General features: G+C 29.5%; 1 protein-coding gene and 1 long non-coding RNA gene across 2 annotated transcripts in view; both read right to left on the reverse strand.

Annotated features, from left to right (window-relative positions):
- Positions 1 to 18932, reverse strand: part of LOC122636104 (A disintegrin and metalloproteinase with thrombospondin motifs 7-like) — a 191907-nt gene that overhangs the window by 127812 nt on the left and 45163 nt on the right. The gene's annotated exons all lie outside the window — the stretch shown is intronic.
- On the reverse strand, positions 6003 to 7698 carry LOC122636110. The gene is made up of 2 exons (XR_006328871.1): positions 7272 to 7698; positions 6003 to 7193 (listed from the first exon to the last, which is right to left on the reverse strand). It is a non-coding gene; the product is annotated as an uncharacterized LOC122636110 (long non-coding RNA).

Below are 18932 nucleotides of genomic sequence, written 5' to 3' on the forward strand. Positions count from 1 at the left end.
CATTTTCGCGATTTCTTTAAATCTCGAAGAAAACAAGAATAGACATTGTACATATTCGTGTTGTAAATATTCTCTGGTTTCTTGTCTGTCTATTTCTCGAATTATTTACTGGTGAAAATAAATAAGAAAATGATACTATAGATAAATTCAAACATTCTATACCTTGTCCTCTTGAGAGTCAGAAGTGCTATATCCGTACATATCCGAATAAATACGTTATATTTGTATTGTTTTGCATAATATACGTGATTGAGAGAAAAAAAAAGGAGACAAAAAAAAAAGGAATAGATTTCTTTCGAAATAATTTCGTTTTATTTTCACGAACGATCCTTCGATAAATTATTAATTCTTAATAAATTGATTAATATGTTCATTGATTAACATTTTATTCTGGAAATAACAATAGTATGTTCTTACAATGATAAATTATTGCAACTCTAAGAATATGAGATCACCTTAGGTTTAAATATGATTATACACTTATCGATAGCTCGATCATCACATTGAGTTATTATTATCAGTTAATATTTCAACTATGAGGATATTTCTAGGACGAAATTTGCGATGAAATTTTCATAAAATAGTAGCAACAAATTATGAATACTACTACGCTAGATTTTATTTTTTTATCTGTACCATTTTAACGCAGCTCCTCGGGAAATTTAATTTATTTAACAGCGGAAAAAAAAAGAAAAGTAACGAGATACATGACTAATATTAATAATAATAATTGATATCTACATATCATAAATATGAATATAAATAAAAATATTATATTTTTTATTAATAATTTCATTATTCTATTTACTAACAAATTATAATAATTTGTATTATAACCTTTATAATCATTATTATTATTATCGTAAGAACTTTGTATTTTATATAATTCTATAGATTCTATCGCATACACACACACACACACACACACCATACATACATACATACATAAGATTACCCCCAACCCGACTGCCATAAGTCCTAAGTCCCACTACAATGACTAAGTCCCTCCTTCTGCTTCGAAACTTACAATTGGTCAGAATCCTTCCCCTACTTTTCGAACCATCCTGTTATAAAGAAGGATCACCGAAGCACAATTCGATTATAAAAACTGCTCTCGACGCTTCAGAATCATTTTCCGATCGTGCAACATCTCTGCAACATCTCATAGCTAGTGAGAAACGAACAGAAATCGTTTGATCTATTCAACGAAGAGAAGACTTAAATACGAGAAAGATCCTTTGTTAAAATTCGGACTGAAACTCAACAGCAACTCAGCAGCAAACTCTAAACGAGATTACTCATCGAAACTAAGTCGATCTTTGGTGAGTCGTAATAAATCGAACACGATAAACACGTTTACGATATTACGTAAAAATTTAGTAATTTTCATTTTGTGCTATGATCAGATCGATACAATTGGAATTTATCGAAAAAAAAAAAAAAAGAAAAGAATTGTCAATCCAATTAAACGTCCTTCGCGTAATGTATTAGATAACTCTAGAGAAAAACAATATTATTCGTTAAAAGATCTAACAGAACGTAAAATGTTGAATGTTCCGACGAATCAAATGTACACGTTATCGTTTGGTCCTTTATACGATGAAAACAAGCTCGTTATCTAGATTATTTCCTTTTTGAGCCGCTTCATTCTTAAATTTAAATATCGTTTAAATATAAACTTTGATAACATAGATATGGATTTTGATGATGATGATAATGATGATGATGATAATAATAATAATAATTTGACATATGAAATAAAATTCGAGCATACGTATACGTAATTAAATCAAATTAATTTTTACGAAAATAAGAGTTATTATTGATTTACGTTGACGTTCGAAAAATTATTAATTACGCAAAAGGAATGAATACATCGTAAATTGAGATGGATTTGATAAAACTTTTAGAAGACATTGCTCTGAATAATTTTTTAATCGGACTAGCAAACACGTAATTAGAAAGTCAAAATAAATTTTCTTCAGAAATACTTATCGAACGCTGTAAACATATAGATTATAATTTCGTAGGAATTGAAACGTTGAAAAGTAGAAAGTTTATCGAAAGTTGTACGACTCGAGGACATGACTTTGTTCAATGTCATAGAATACAAAATTCAACATCATATACAAATTAACAATTACTCATCCACGAACGAGAAAATTCTTAAGTTCTTTAATCGAGCGCACGATTGACTAATTTTGAGTTTCAAAAAAAAAAAAAAAAAGAATTCTCGGATAACCGTCGTAAAATTTACAGTATAAATCGATATTGTCGCGCAAAAAAAAAGAAAAATCGCAAAAGCCGTAAACAAAATTTGAATTTGAATTTTTCGATAAAGTAGAAAACAAGTCTTCTTCGATGATCTAAATGCCAACAAGGTTGCCCGACCGAACGAATTGTGAAAATATTCTCTGATATTGCTAGAGTTCATAACAGATTAAACAAAAACGATACCACTAATAACATCTATACCTACCAAACAATTTTGAACCGATGAAGCAAAGTTATTAATAGAGCAACTATATCTTGTTAAACTTGAGATCGTATTATCAAACGCGATTGTCTCGATTCTGATAAAATAATAGGATTAACGTGTATAACAGCAGTAACAATTAAATCATTTATAGAGATCACGATTTTTATAAACAAGGACGATCACGTTTTTCACACTGTTCAAAATTACAAAAAAAAAATTATCGATAAAAAAAAAAAGACAGTATCTCAATATTTTTTTTTTTTTTTTAATATTCCAGTATTTTATTAAAAAATATTTTTTATTTAGAACGCTAGGATATTGTTTTAAACGATATCGTTTAAATGTTAGTAACAATATAACAGTATCATTCATTTGTGATCTCTCAAAGGGAACGCAGTATAATCATCGCATGAAAAAAATTTTTTTTTACGAACGAAGGAACAGATAACACCACTCATGATTCAATTGATATCATACGGATCGAAAAAAATTCACGATCAATACTTATAATAGATAGAGGAGAAGATTAGATAACATTATTACGTTAAATGCTATAAAACGTGCATAACTACTAATCGACGTTTTAAAAGATTTTAATAGATTTCACATCTAAAGTACATTAAGCGTAACAATAAATATATCGCATCATATCATTTCGATGAAATAATCATCACATCAATTTTCGATGATATAAATTTCATATTCGTATTTATATTTATATCTATTCATATCGTGTGAAATTTCCAATGAAATAAAAAGGGATTATAGATGGGGCATCTACAAAATAGGAATTCCAAAAATGGGTTCGATAGATCGGGATCTAATAAATTGGTTATAGGGACAAAACAAATCCTTCAAAACATTGTCTAAAGAATAGGAAAATATTTACTAAACTTAATATATCATAAGAAATAGATTAAAGAAAAATTTGAAAAGAATTGAATATTTCTGCATTGATAAAAATATCATAAAAAGTAGGAATAATTCATTGGCCGAGATCTAACCAATTGTTTTATAAGGGAAAAACGTAAAGTTGATTTACATGATTTAAAGAATAGGAATATATTAATCTCTCGATAATTAATTATAAATAAATTCATAACTTTACGGATAATTAATTTAAAGAGCAGGAATTTGTTTATAGGGACAAGCGTAACCTTACGTAATTTAAAGGGCAGAGATATACGAGGAAGAAGAAATAATAGAAATACAAACCGCAGGCATCATCACGTGAAAGAAGAAAAAAGAATCGATTCAATAGATTTCACATCTGAAATATTCTAACGTAATAAATCTATCGTATCAGATCTAACGACGAATTGCTTATAGATAAAAGAATTCCAACAGAAAAGTCTTAGCGCAAGAGATATGAAAGAATTTAATATGTAACAGAAAATGTTGAAAAAAATTTGATAGTAATGAATATCTCTGTTTGGACTTACAAAAAAAAAAAAAAAAAGTAGAGATAATTCATAGGCCAAAGGGTAACAAATTGTTTATAGGGAAAAAGTGTAATTTCAAATAATTACAACCATAGAAAAATATCAGCAAATGTTCGGAGAATAGGAGAATATTTAGTAAACTTGACGGATTATAAAAAATAATAGGGGAAAAAAAAACTTCGAAGTGAAAATTTTTGTATGAATAGTGGTTATAAAATGTAGAAATATTTCTGCATTAATCAAAATCTAATTACGAATTGCTCATAGATATATGGAATACGTTCGCAGATAGACAAAGAGTAAAATATATTAGAGAACTTAACTTGTAATAGAACATTTTGAAAAAAAATTCGATATTAATGGATATCTTTATTTGGACTTTAAAAAAAAAAAAAAGAAAGTAGAGATACTGTAGAGGTCGAAGGGTAACGAATTGTTTATAGGGAAAAAGTGTAATTTCAAATAATTGCAACCATAGAAAAATATCAGCAAATGTTCGGAGAATAGGAGAATATTTAGTAAACTTGACGGATTATAAAAAATAAAAGGGGAAAAAAAAACTTCGAACAAGTGAAAATTTTCGTATGAATAGTGGATATCAAATGTAGAAATATTTCTTCATTAATCAAGATCTAATTACGATTTGATGATAAATATATGGAGTACATTCCCAGATAGACAAGAGTAAAATATATTAGAGAACTTAACATGTAATAGAGCATTTTGAAAAAAAAATTTGATAGTAATAAATATCTCTGTTTGGACTTCGAAAAAAAAAAAAAAGAAAGTAGAGATACTTTAGAGGTCGAAGGGTAACGAATTGTTTATAGGGAAAAAGTGTAATTTCAAATAATTACAACCATAGAAAAATATCAGCAAATGTTCGGAGAATAGGAGAATATTTAGTAAACTTGACGGATTATAAAAAATAAAAGGGGAAAAAAAAACTTCGAACAAGTGAAAATTTTCGTATGAATAGTGGATATAAAATGTAGAAATATTTCTTCATTAATCAAGATCTAATCACGAATTGCTCATAGATATATGGAGTACATTCCCAGATAGACAAAGAGTAAAATATATTAGACATGTAATAGAACATTTTCAATTCTAAGACAATTCTAAGATATTAATGAATATCTTTATTTGGACTTCAAAAAAAGAAAAATAAAAAAAGTAGAAACACTTTATAGATCGAAGGGTAAGGAATTCTTTATAGGGAAAAGGTGAAATCTTAAATAATTTCAACAATAGAAAAATATCATGCGATTTAAGAAACAATAAAAAATGAAACTAAATAGACTTCACGAAGGAATCGAAGAAAGAAGGGTATTTTACTATATAGCGATATTTTAAAAGAAAGAAAATGTAGAGATACTGGGTAAATTAAAATCTAAGAGATTTCTTATCGAAGAGAACCTGAAACTTAACATAACTTAAAAAATATATGCTTCATTGGATATTGATAGGTTTCAATCTATCCAGAACAACGATAACTTTATAAAGTGTATTACTTTGTATCGTTCCTTTTCAATAACTTATATCAAATATCTATCGTTATCAAGTATCCTCACGGTTTTATATAGCCCTTTATATTTCGGCTCGAATTTCTTAGTTCAATCAAAACTAACACACTTTTTCGATATAACTTCGGTTTTCGATACTCGTCGTAATAAATAAATAAGGTTTTTATCCTATTCTTTTTTTTTTTTTTGTTTTGTTTTTATGTACTGGACTAACGAAAAAATATAGAACAAACATTTGGGAAGGAAAAACGACTTGTGAAATTATGAAAGAAAATGATCTCTAATGTTCCATGATCGAAGCAATTTGTAAACACGAAATAAATTACCAATATACATAAAGATATATGTAATTGAAAGCATCGACGATCTTTTGGAACTTGTTAACAATACTCTATCCGTTTAATTGAAATTTTACTTACTAATAAATAGAATTTATACAATATTATTCTTGGATTCGTTGCATTAAAAAAAAAAAAAAGAAGAAAGAAAAATGATATATAAGATTACAGCACATCTTAGAGAATTTAGGAATTAGAATCTAGAGGTTCCTGAAGATTTACGTCACGAAATAAGTTATCGAAATATATACGAATGCATATCGCTGTTCGATACGGATTAAGGGAATTTATGTATATTACAAAATATCAAAAGGGTAATACAAATTTGATCCCTCATTAATTTCGTTAGGAAGTTATCGAAATATACAAATGAATGCTTCAATCTTATTATTATGTAACTCCATCAGATAAATAGACAAAATTTTTACGTGTATATCTATGAAAAAAAGTAATTTTAAATAAATCTATAATTGACTGAGAGTGCATTATTATAGCAACTGTTCCATGATTGATTAAAGTAATTTGTAAATATTACCTGTAACGAGCAAACGCTACTTCAATTTTCTTAAGAAAGTTGATCTAACAATACGATCTGTCTAAACGTTTAGAGATAGAGGGAATACTTTAACGAAATTAGCCGATAAATTGGAAAAATTCTAAATGTAAGAACGCAGAGATGGAGATATCCCAATCGTAAATGGACAATTAAAAAGGTTCTATTATTTTAGAAATCGAATTGTAAATAGCAACTAGTTTACAATTTAAAGGGCATTACGATTGGTATATGAATTCATCAGAAATTCAATGTGGAGTATGGTGTAACAATGGGGACGCGGTATGAGAGGTTATCTATTCCTTCTTTAGTTAGTTTTGTAATGGGACAATGATACCGTTCGTATATACTGCGATATAGTCTACCGCAGATTGCCTAAAACTACATTAACTTAGTCGTTGAAACACGACAGGCGCATTACAAAGTCCAAATGGTATTCTAGGGAACTGATAAAGTCCGTCGTATGTGCTAAACGACGATGATATACTTAGAAACTTTAGTTATCGGTGATAGCTGATAGTTAGACCGGTTAGTTAGATCAATACGTTATAATACTTAATACGTCGCAGTGCGTTCGATCGATGCTATATTCTCGATACAGAATACCATTATTATTTAACTATTTTACCGATGCGCCACTCGGTAATCTAGGCACATACGTACGTCGTACGTCATTATCTCGAAACTGGTAGTTATCACCGAACAGGAAAATGGAAAATCATTCCCATCGATGACGTTGCTTTCTATCTAGTTGCCGTATTATTTCCTGTTGATGTCGTTCGTGATGCTGGATAATCGATACGGTTGATAATGTACGGTTGTCGAATCCCATCGGTGTTCTATCCATCTCGGTTTCTATCGGTACAACATATCCCATTTGTTCAAAAGATTCGACAATTAAATCTCTACGTGTGTTTATCTTAAATTACTTACGATTGAAAAAGTCCGAACGATCGAAAATATTTTGGAATACAACGAATATCTCCGTTCACGTCTCTTTTCGTATTTCTCTTCTTGCTTATCGTCGGCTCTTCGTCCATTACGTTAGATCTACGCCAGTAATATTTGATACAGTTCTACGATCTATACAACACACGTCGTCCATTGTTACTAAATATCTAGGGATTAATTGTCGTCATTGATGATTAACATCAATACGCGTCTAGATTATCTCATTAATAATTCATTTTATCGACTCGCGATTACAATATGCTCCTGTTAATCTCCCGTAAGGATACCCTACGATCAAAGGGATGACTCGATACGTTATCGTCGCAACTACCTTGTCGGTCTTCGATTCTACCTTAATACCATCAATAAGAGAAATTTACAATTAATCTTCCAGCGAATATAACGTAGCCTGTTGATTTTTCCAAGCTAAACACGTCGATCCTATTTCACCGTCGTTATTCTACCTTAGCGTTTACGCATAAGCTTCCTAGATCAATCGTAATCTTGATCCGATATAGTTCGACTTGCTCGCATAATTCCACTATACAGAGTTATTATCCTCGATATTCTCCTTCTCCAATAATTTGTAGCACATGACGATCTAATAATTTAAAACACGTTACTTTATAATTTCCCACACTTTACCAATTTCTTTACAATCGAATCGCGTAACTGTCCTAACTAGCTCTGCCTTTAATCGATTAATTTATCATTAATGCGCCAATTAATTTACGATTAATTAATTTCTTATTAATGTGCGATCGCTAGAGTGCTTAACGATTAACACTTCTTTTTCTAACTCGGATAGCAAACGATCTACGTTAGTAAGGTTTTTGTATACCTTGAAAGATGTCTCGAATAATCTCGCGGAATTGTGTTTCTTAGTCCCACACAACTAATCCATTCGACTTGTTTCCTTATCTAAGCATGTTTGCTTTTGTGCATTTGCTTAGTTTACCTTGGTAAATACTCCGTGTCGCGTTCTATCTCGAATTTCTATTGTATTCTCGTCAAACTAATCGTTGGCCATAGAGGAAAGACAATCGCACCATCGTTTTCTTACCACTTCTCCTAAATTCGCTAATTCATAATCCTAAATCGTCTAACGATACAAAATCATCTAATCGTGGCTGTATATCGAATCGCAACTAATCTATATTTCTTTTTTTTTTCTTCTTTTCTTTTCTTTTCTTTTCTTTTTTTAATCGATCTCGAACGTCGAATTATTCGAATCAATCCAATAATATTAATTAATATCAATCCGCTAATATTTCGTTTAATTATTATATCTTACGTTTCTACGTTATTCGCGTAATATTCCTATACGTAATATATAGAGAAAACGACAATACTTAGAAAAAACATACGTACGTCGCGTTAGTCATATATTTATTATCTTTTTGCTCACCTTCCTTCGACTCCAACGAACTCCATTGTTTTGTGTCTTTCGAAATTTCGTCGTCTATCCTTTGTCCTTATTACCGTCAATAAGAATACCGCCGTATTTAACAATGTTCTCTAACCGTATTGACAACATTATCCTTCTCAGAAAAGTCGTTTATGTTTTCTTTCGGGTCGCTTGGTTTACTTCTCTTTGTCCTTGGTGTTCCCAAGAATTCCTGGAAGATTCTTCGTCACACTCCTCGATTCCTCGTAAGAATATTTTTCGATTATGTTCGAAAAATTCTTCTTTTATACCGATCAAATAAAAATACCGGTAATTCGACTACCATAGTCGTGATCATGCCGTTCCAAAGCACGTCTTGTAATCTATATACGTATATTTACATACAACACATATATACATACATATATATATATATATTTATACAATAAGCTTTGCAAAATTTTCATTTTACGTTTTAATCAATATTTAAAAATCGCATATCTCGAGTTTCTCCGAATTTTCATACGTACCTATAACGCCAAAGAGAATATCTTCTTTCGTTGGATACCTTCTCGTTTCGATATTTCTGATCTTATACTTCGTTAAATCTTTATAAGAAAATTTATTATACTTGCAATATAATATATATATATAATAATATATATAATAATATAATATATAATAAGAATATATAATAATATAATAAATTTATCAAGAAATATATATATATATATAACGTTATTAAAGATCAAAGACGTTTACTTCGTGACTGCCTGAACACGACTGATTTCAATTCTGCGGATGAGTCATATATTACGTTCGAGTGTCGCTAGTCTCGCGTCTTTGTTGTGCCCGCTTAATACGATTGTATACACATAGCTATTAGAAAAACGTGAAGGACGTAAATAAACTAAAAAAGAGCCAACGTCTTTTCTTTGTACAGAGGGGAGAAATGTTATGTTACGTTCTATCATCCTATGATAATAATAATAGCAATAATAATTATTAATATTATACGATAAATAATATGATATATATATCATTATTATTATTATTATTATTATTATTATTATTTTCATCGCAGTGTCCATATTATTTTAATGTAACGAGATTATATGCTGTATATGATCGTACATCGATCACACATACACACACATACACGTAAAAGAACATACATTACCCCACTCCAATCTGTTCTATGTCCTACTTTAGCTTCCGTAATGAGATCTACAATTGGTCAGAATCTTTCCCTCTCTTCTCCGACCCACCACCACCATTCTCCCCCACTCGTTTTTTAGAACCGAGCTCTTTTAAAAGAACATTACACAGTAAATAATTTCAAAATCCATTCTTTCCGGCACATAAAAATTGTCTTTCAATCGTTCAACAACAACGTCGTAAGTAAAGTATTTTAATAAATGTAATACGATAATAGGAATAATTTCGTAAATAAGTCGTTTCTCTTCGGGCTTTGAAAATAGGCTCGATATTCGTTATTAACGATAATAATATATTCGAACGGAAATTTCTGGTTTTTTGTTCGGTGTAAAGTTTCAAGGATGTTTCAAAGGTGAGCTTGGTTTCGTTACATAGGAATTTATTGTTTAGAAATCTATTATTAGATAATTCTATTAGGAATATTCCTATTTAGGAACTTATTTTTAGAACTTGTTTTTTGCTTCTTTTTTAATATCTTCTTTGTTTTCTTTTCTCTCTCTCTCTTTCTCTCTCTCTCTTTTTTTTTTTTTTGTTTACAATTTAGAGAAAGTATCTTCGTGATTTTCGTGATTTAATTTACCAACTTTTTAATCATCGATTTGTATTTCTTACGGTCATTTTTTTTCCGTCATGTCTCTTTTTTCTATACATACTATATACTAATCGTGAAGTCTATACGATGAAACAGTATATTCTACGTAAGAAAAAAAAAAAAAGAAAAGAAGTAACTTTCTTTTCTTCTTTTCTTCTGAAACATTTTCTTATACACTGACAATTTTTCGATATACGTTTAACGAAATGTCTCGCGATATTTAAAAAAAAAAAAAAAAGTACGAGAGGTAGAAAACGTTTTAATTTCTCCGGAAAAAAAAAAAAATCGTCGATCGTTCGTAAATTTTTTTATCTATTTATAAAATTATCTATCAATAACGTTCCTCCAACGTTTACATTCGTATCAACGTACACTCACACACACTCACACAACGTATAAAAAAATAAAAATAAAAAATAATAATTTATTGACGTATTCATTATATGTTAATCATATATTTATTATATATATATATATACATATAGTACATATATAATAAATACATCGTACACATATTACATATATAATCTCAACAATTAAATTTCATCAGATTTAACAAAACCTTTTTTTATCGCCTCTACTTTTCTTTTTCCATCAAAGCGATCTGATCATTCGACGTTTATTAACAAATTTCAAAATCGTGAAGATACTTCGTTAATTGATTTTTCATATTTCGTAAAGAAACAAACAACGAAGCAGTTAAAATTGGGTACGTTAAAAACTGGTGGGTTGCAATAGTGCTTGAAAAAGCTTGAGAGAAAGAGAGAGAGCAACGTTGAAGGAAGGTTGTAGCTTTCAAAGAGGACATCATTGTCATCGATCAATTGTGCACAGTTGTCGACCGACTAAAGGTCAATACAATAGTATCGTTTGTCAGGGACACTTACAAAGCTTCTTTTTAAATGTTCAATACTCTTTCTCTACAATAGCATACTTAGATACAAAAGGTATACGTATACTAGTTGATCGAACATATTATTTTCCTTACGAGATCTCGTACCAACTCACGAGGGTTTATATAGAGAAAAAAGAAAAGAAAAAAAGACAAAGAACATGGGAAATATTCGATGAAAGAAAAATTTGAAGAAGCTTTGGTATTCGTTGTCATAGAATTTTCGACCAACGATTCGACCTGATTTTTTTTTTTTTTTTTTTTTTTTTTTTTTTTTTTTTTTTTTTTTTTTTTTTTTTCTGAAGATCGTCCATCGACAATGCATACTTATCGATCAAACAGATTCAGCACCGTTCGTTGAAGTATCTCTTTTTATCGTTAATCCCAAAATTTCGACTCATATTTTACGTCCCTAAAAGTTTACTCATCGTATATACGTTCTACGTATGAACAGACTTTTCGAAAATTACGATATATTTTATATTTAGATTTTGGTTACCGCTAGTTAATCTTGTGGCTGGTTTTATTTCGAAGAAATCCCGGAAACCTTTTTCAAAACCTCGAAAATGTAGTTTTAAATTTCGATTTTCTGAATCGTTGAATTGGTTACACTGATAGTTGAAGTATTGAATGGTAGAAAAAGGTCAACATCTGAGTTTATACTTCAATGCCTGGACTTGCGTGAGTAAGAAGGAAAGAACTATATAGATTCGTAATTTTGTTCGGTCTAAATTTTTCGATATGTAAAATACTTCTGTAAGTAATTACAATTTGTATATGGATTACAATACAAAAAAAAAAAGAAAGAAAGGAGAGAGAGAGAGAGAGAGAGAGAGAGAGATTATAATCACGTAAAGTGCGATGTAAAAATTTAATAATTCTTTCGTGAAAAATTCGAGTAAACAATTCTACGTACAATTTGGAAAGCTAGAAAAAAATTAGGACAACAAAGATTCACGCATTTAGTTAATACTATAATTTAATAAAATAAAATAAAAAATTAGCTATGAAATTTAGTACATGTCAAAGTAATTTTATGTAATGTAAGTTTATATTAGAACTTCTCTAATTTTTTGATCTCCATTTTTTTTCGGTCTTATTCCTATCATCATCATCATCATTATTATTATTATTATTATTATTATTATTATATGACGATATCATCATTATAATCATCAATATCATTATTGTTATAATACTGTATCTCGTATAAAAAATATACACGTACGTAGACAGAACGAACATAATCTCTACTCAGAGACTTGTTCCAAGTCCTAAATCCCACTACTCGGGCCACGAGCAACGCGATTTACAATTGATAAAAATTCTCTCCCTACTATTTCTTCGTTATTCACTTTCCCAAACATATACGAGTTACGAAGAAGAATTCTGGCAGAAAACTTTAAAATCTACTCTGGCCACTTAAATATCATACTTTACAAAACATCACAAACTCTATACTCGGACCTAAAGAAATAAACAAAAATCGTTTCTTGACGATAGAAGGAACTTTGTAAGAAATTTTCGTTAAGAAAAATCTTCTTTTTTATTAGCGATCGATATTTTTTAGGATCACCTATTTAGATGATTTTTCAGATAATTTCAGATATTTTTTTAGATCTTCCTCTAATATCGTACAAATAAATTGTGAAACTTCGTGAGAAAAAAAGATCCGTCGATTTCAAGTTGAGATTGAAATTCGTAAGCAGAGCTCTTAACTGCTATCGGACGCGTCCACAGGTGGCGGATAGTGGAAAGTCTCCTAATTATAGGAGGTAGCTGCATTATGCAGTCGCGGACCAAGAGCGGCAATGTACTGGATGCGGTGCGGTGTCCTTGGGTAAGACATTGACAACAAATACCGCTAATGTCCATAAGTACACTGTGACATGGCGAGTCGTGCCGCCATTAAATAAGCACTTACCTATTTCGAACAATTGGAAAGTTATTTCTTTCTACTTTCTCGAAGAGACGATCATTTTTTTTTCCTTTTTTTTTTTTTTTTTTATGAAATCTTCAAAAAATAAATCGAAGCATTCAATAAATTTCTAAATCTTTTTTCGAGTAGGAAGATATATCTTTTTTCTTGTATTCTTACGTATATACGTTATACGTTCTATATGTTTTCGATCAAATTGGAATAATTTAACGAGAGATTAACCAAGGAAATGTCAATGTAATTAATACAAGCTTTTGAAGATAGTTTCGGAGATTCGGGATATTTGAAAATATGGAAATTGCAAAATGTAAATGTGCTCCGAGAAGGGCTCGTATAATTCATAGAGAGTTCGATTACTGTTCAGAGAGTTTGTCCCATCTGGAGATTAATTTATTCTGATTTTCCGAGCTATTATGCCTTTGCAATGATAAATAAAATACAAGCTCGTGAATATATGATGTATGTAATACTTGTGAAAAAGAAAAGAAGGAAAAGAAATATATATATATATATAAGTAAAAAGTATAACTTCGTATAAAAACATTACATACGCTTATAAAGTGTATGTAAGTAATGTATGTAATGTATTACGAGCACATACATGGGAGTATGTAATTAATGAAAAGTGAAAGTACGAAGTTCTAAAGAAAGAACATTTATTTTCGAATATCGTCTGTCGAATAAGAAAAAAAAAAAAAATCGTCGGAAACCATCCGGAGAAAAAATAAAAAAAGAAATTGAATCAAAATCGGATTCAGTGAATGATTACTTATAAATGAACATACATAACAGACTTATTTTATTAAATGCTAAATTTATGCTAAAACTTAAATTCGAACGAGTTTCATCTGTCGATATCGTAGTAATGGAAAAAAAAAAGAAAAAAAGAAAGAAAGAAAAGAAAAAAAATACAAAATCTAAAGAAAAAAGAAAAAAAAAATGGTCTTCGTTTGTTTGTTAATTTTATTTTCGGGCGAACGCTCTTCGGTACTGAGCTACCTAGGAAACTTTCGGCTCGAGTTCTTTAGTATTTTGGATTTTCAGGATAATTAAATTAAAGGTCTCTCAACAAGAAGATTTGTGTGACGCTATAGTAATCTGTACTATTTTTCAGAACTTTTCCTCTTCCCCTTTTATTAAGTGTCCTCCTTTGGACTCTTTTGGGGAACACTAAGCAAATTTAGCAGTAGTACGTATCAACCTTTTTGTAACAAGCAAACGCTCTTCGTACTAAGCTACTCAGAACATTTTCGATTGAAGTTCTCATATTTTGGATTTTGAGGACACTGAAATTAAAGATCTCTCAACAAGAGAATTTATACAGAGTTACAATATCAATAATCTTTGTAATATTTTTCAGAACTTCTTCTTCTCTCCTTTTTTTTAAGACTGGACTTTGTCCAAGTCCGAAAATTCGGACTTAGGCTAAATTTAAATTACAATAACACTTTACTCTTCCTTTCTTCTTCTTTTGGAAGCATCAGCTTATTCTTCTAACTGTGATTTGTGTCTAGTTGTAAATTTCTCTTTTCTTATCCCTTCCTTTCCAAGAAGTAATACCTCTCTTTGAAATTTTTTGGGGACTCCAAGGGAACATATTTGCAATGGAATATTCTTCCATAACAAAGGGGAGGAAGGTATTGAACTAGAATGATTATTATCTGACGAATTTTATTTAATATGATCCATGAAGCTCAGTTATATATTCTCTTCTTTCTTCGAAGGAATTAGATTACTTGAGACTGCTTCAATTTAGTGACAAAGGAAATTTATTTTTCTCCTACTCTCTCTTCTCTTTTTGTTAAATAAATCGTTTCTTATTTATTTTTCTTTCCGTTCCTTCCTTTTTTTTTAAGGATACGTTCCACATAGATCTGGGATTTTCTAAACATATATTTCCTACGCCAAGAGGAGGAAGAGATGGTGGGGAATTGGATAACCTTGTAATAATAAACCATTATATGATATAAATTCGCACTGACTTGATTACTTGAGCGTTGACTCTTGGATCTTAAAATGGGGAGTTCTTCTTTTTAATTTAAACATCCTATTTCAACAACGTATTCTCCTCCTCCACCAGTAATCAACTTCTATCTTCAAACTGAACTCTATCGAAAGACGTATATATGCTTTTCTAATTAACTTATATAAATTAAACATTTATACAAATTTTGAATTGTATCGAAATACACGATAGAGAGAGTTATATAATCACTACTAAGGAAATAAAGAAATATTAAAACAATTGCTTCTACAAATGTAACTTTTTTCTTATAATATAAAACTCTTATACTGCATTTTTTATGCACTAAAAACACCATACCCATCCCTAAACACCTACATGCGCTCTTATCTATAAGTATATAGATATCTTTTTTTGAATCGTATCCCAGGAGTCATACCCTTTATCCTCCCCCTCCACCTTCTATTTCATTTACTAATCCACTAAGAATTGTCCTCACGCGAAAGAATATATAAATTCCATCAAGTTCACCAATATGAAATTTGAAGAAACGAAGAGGGAGGGAGATATGAACAGACATGTGAAATTTAGGTACAGAAGTAAAGGGGGGAAAAGGGTTGGGTTTTGCAAACGTCCACCCGAAATCAACCCCCCTGAACAACTACTGAGAAATCAAGGATATAGATGATAACAACTCATTTTTCGATCTTAACTAAGAAAGAGGAGATGAAGGGAGGATTAAAGAAAAGTGGGGCTTTGACTTTGAAGTTAAGGGGAAAAGGGGATAGAAGAGTAATGGGTTTTGAGAAAAGGAGCCCGAAAAGCTTACCTCGGCCGGGATTCGAACCCGGGACCTTTCGCTTGCCGAAACAAACGCTCTAACATCGAGCTACGAAGACCTACATTCGATTCTATATATAAATGTGGTTATAAACAAGACAATTTTTAATACAGATATTAAATTTTATGTAATTATATTCCGAAAATAACTTCTGCTGTTATTCTGATTAATAATTCCATTTAATGTACTATTAAAAAGAATAAAATTTTAAACTACGTTAAATTAATGTGTGTTATTTGATCGGTATATAATTTTGAATACGAATCCTTGCCCGCCATTTACGAAGAGTTACGAAAAAACCCGAGTATTTCCGAAGACATGGTAAAGATGCGCGAAAGCAAGTAGCAATGCACAGTAGTCAATTGTATATATATTTAGTCATTGTATATAGTCGCATATAGTCATTGTATGTTTTCTAATTTTTTAATCGAAAGCATTAGGAACGTACGCAAAAGTTTTCTTTTTCGTAAAATATAATTCTAACGTAAAAAAAAAAAAAAAAAAAAATATATAAATGAAACAAGTATTATAGAAACAATGTTTCGTTTAACTTAAAGAATCTTCGAAATAAAACGTTGTCGATTGAAATAATATGGAAAGACTAAAACGTATCGTTGTTCGTTATAAAATTTTACATGTAGTTTATATATCTGTAATGTTTATTGAATTTGCTATCAATGAGCTTAGCACAATTAACCAACGTAAAGTACTCAAACGTTACTGACCCTAGTTCAAGAACCCACTTCTTATCGTACATATATATTCTTTTATTTGTATATTTAAAATCTCAACTAGAAATTGTAGGCAAATTTCACGAGAATATATTTCAATAGCTTGAAAAGTGCACGCTCCAAAAACGAGTAACGTAACACGTTTTTGCAATTAGTATTACAATTAATCCTTTGTTATAAAAGATTTCATTCTAATTTCTTCTTATGCAATAATTTTTCTCTAGCACGAAAATAACTATTATTATTATATATATATATATATATAATTTTGCATAAAATGTCATATTTATTAATATTGTTTTACGATTAAGTATTCACCAAGCCTTGGTTTCATAATGGTTACGTCAACACAATTCTTAATTAAATTTTAATGAACAAAATCTCATTTCAAAAATGAACGTTTAAACGAAGGGAGTCTGCTTTTTCAAATTTTGAAAGAATCTTCTTTTTTTTTTTTATGTATGAGCTATTCTCTAACAAGGAAGAAACAAAGAAAAAAGAAGAAGAGAAAAAAGAAAATATTTTTTTACACGATCTTTATCGCGAAAAATGAAGCTTCTCCGAAAAATTCGGAAAACTCGATTTCTCATTGAAACCTTCATCTTTAAAATATAACGATGTTCATAAAAATGTATGAAGAATTACGCTTGGATTCATTTTTGGCGAAAACTGCTGTTTTCGACAGTTTTCGTGATAAATAAGTTTCGTACAATGGCGCCTTTGAAATTTGTGGTAAGAGAGACGAATCTACTAGCACTACTACAAATTTTCCTACACGTTTCATCAGTGTGTATTTTTTCTCTATTATATTTATTATATTTATTACTATTACTACTTTATTACTATTATTACTATAATAACAATAATAACAATATATAATGTAATAATATAATGATAGGAATAATGATAAGAAAATGGACCAAAAAAAAAAAAAAAGAAAAAGTAGAAAAAAAAATATTATACATTTATATACATCCTACATTTAATATATGTGTGTGTGTGTATCTATTTATTTATTCATAATAATAAAAGAAAAAATGAATATATCTTTAAAAAAGAGAAATATCTTCTAAAATTAAGAAATAAATTTATCGATCGTCGTCGATCATATTTCTTTATTAGATATATCATTATCTTTTTATGAATTATATATATATATATTTTTTTTTATTAGATATATTATTATCTCTTTACGAGTTACAAATGAATCTGATATTCACATAAATTTCTATGATCATGCAACTCGTTCACGGATGTTTTCGTTTTATCGCACGTTAGCTTTAACGTCGAGACAATTCTCACAATCTGATTAGCTATTCGTAAGAACCGTAGCAATAGAATTTCAACACGTTGAATATTTCAACCGGTTACTGTTACTTTTACGACTACTTTTACAGAGTCTGAATCGAGCTAAGCGATTGGAAACTTTATTGTTACTGTTACGAAAACTTCCTGCATTTAGAATAATACTAATTAGCTACTTTTCTTTTGTTTTTCTTTCTTACCTCCTACTATCGTATCTACTTGTTTTTCGTCTTATTATAATAATTATCAGCTGGTAATATTTGCTTTTCCTTTTATTCCATTTTTTCTTATACCATCGATTTCATTTTCGTTCTTATCGATTCTCACAATTTTCTATCGACTTTTTTTTAATATTACTACTAATTATTAATTAATTTCATAATTAATTTTAATTGTGAAATCGTTGCACAAAAGAATGACAATTCGCTGATTAATTTTTCTCCATGGTTAATTCGCCATGGTTAATTTTTCTGTTATAACTACTATTTTTTAGTTTCCTTTCTTTTTTCTTTTTTCTTTTTTTTTTTTTTTTAATTTCTGCTATTACGATATAAAATGTAGGTAATATTTAACTTTAGTTTTAATTTTAGTTAGCTTTAACCCGCTTATGTAATGACCGCGTGTACGTCGGAGTTTGTTATTTTTGAAAATATGTAAAAGATAGAAGAAATATTTATGATTTAACGTTTATAAGTATTACAAAAATAAAACTACTTAAATAAAATATATATATATATACACACACATACATACACATTTCTTTAATTGAAAGCAT

The sequence above is a fragment of the Vespula pensylvanica genome, chromosome 20, assembly GCF_014466175.1.
Source record: "Vespula pensylvanica isolate Volc-1 chromosome 20, ASM1446617v1, whole genome shotgun sequence".
Taxonomy (NCBI): domain Eukaryota; kingdom Metazoa; phylum Arthropoda; class Insecta; order Hymenoptera; family Vespidae; genus Vespula; species Vespula pensylvanica.